The following is a 1,671-nucleotide window of genomic DNA, read 5'->3' as shown; positions in this document are numbered from 1 at the left end:
CTGCTTGACTTTCAAAGCAAAATATTAGATGAATGATATTACCTGATGGAAACTCAGATGGAAACTCAGACACTCCAGTTTTGGGGAATTTCAGCATGAATGATCTTGCTCAGTAGATTGTGCTCTGGTTAGGTATCTACACATTTGTACATACACATACCTGGGTGAGGATATGTCCCAAAACTGCAACTGGAAAAAGCTCATGGCTAGTGGAGGTTATACACTGGAGAAGGAAGAAGACCCATCTATATATTAATGCAGGAGTCTGGAAGCTTAGGGTACCCATCCAAGAAGCAAGGGACGTAGGTTCTAGGCTCTTCTCACCCAGAAGTGGTTTGAAGCTACATCTCTACTGGTTCACAGCACAGGCTAGCTCAGGGGCTAGAAGAGTGGTGTGGAATTGCTCCACAAGCCAGATGGTTGGTGTAGGAGCCAACCCTATGCATCAGATTGGGCCTATGAAACCCTCCCTGCCATGATGGATCCAGTCAGCACCTGCTCTGGCCCATCTAGGACCATGAAAAGAAACCCAGCATCACTGAGTTACATTTGGCTGTAGCCACAGGAAAATACTGCAGCGCCAGGCTTACCACGGGGCTCCAGCACCACTGCTCTGACCTGGGTGGTTAGCAGCCAAGCCCACAGGGGCAATCAAGTACCTGGGCACCAAGATACCATAGCTTCTCCCCACACGGGTAGCCAAGCACGCAAGTGAGAGCCCCAGTAGCATTGCAGGAAGAAGCCTGACAATGCAGCTTGTCCCCAGGGGCACAGCCGAGCACCAGGGATTCTGGGTTTCTTCCTGTGGTGCTGCTGGAGCTCCAGCACCATGTGTCCTGTCCAGGGAAACAGGCTGCAGTGCTACTTGGGCTCCAGCATTGTGACTCTTACCAAGCTGGCTGCCAAGCACCTGAGCCAGAATAGTACAGCTGGAGACATGGCAGCACCATGGGAAGAAGCCGGCACTGCAACTTGTTCCTATGGTGGCAGTCAAGTACCAGCAATGCAGGTGGCTCCAGCACCATAGGTCTTGCCCAAGTACTTGCTTGGTGCTGCAGAATGGTCCCCCAAATCATAAATCTGCAGGCTGGATGATTTGGGTCTATGAGCCAGATCCAGCCTATGAGCTGTGTCTGACACCCCTCAGATAAACAGTATTCTGACCCTTCTTCAGTCCTGCTCTTGAGATTGGCTCTATAGGTAGCCAACAGGAAGATACCTAGGGCTGAGAAAAAAAGAGTAAGCTAGAGGGTGTGTAAGGATCAGTGATATTGATGTTACAATGCAAGGGAGAAGACATGCTCTTAATCAGTCAGAAACTTCCTCATTGCTCTCCATCCATTTTATCCAACGGCTATTAAATGGAAGGTGAAGTGGTTCAGCTTCAAGAAGAGGAGAGCTGGAGACTGCCTATAGCCTGGTCATTATAGCACTGTCCTGAGAAGCAAGAGACATGTACATTCAACTCCCCTCTCCTGCTTCCTGAGACTACTCTAACTTCAGAACTACTGGACTAAGACACAGGAGAGCCCTTCTTCTCTAGTGTCTAACACCTGATAGAAGGCAGAATAGATCTGCACTTAATAGACTAAATCAGAAATGCATAAGCTTTCATAAGCAACATTTTACTTCATATCACATGATTGGGCAGTGAATGTCACGGGCTATAGG

This window comes from Gavialis gangeticus, unplaced genomic scaffold (genome assembly GCF_001723915.1).
Source record: "Gavialis gangeticus isolate Ggan-Ray unplaced genomic scaffold, GavGan_comp1, whole genome shotgun sequence".
Lineage (NCBI taxonomy): Eukaryota > Metazoa > Chordata > Crocodylia > Gavialidae > Gavialis > Gavialis gangeticus.
Note: the sequence above shows the minus strand (reverse complement) of the source record.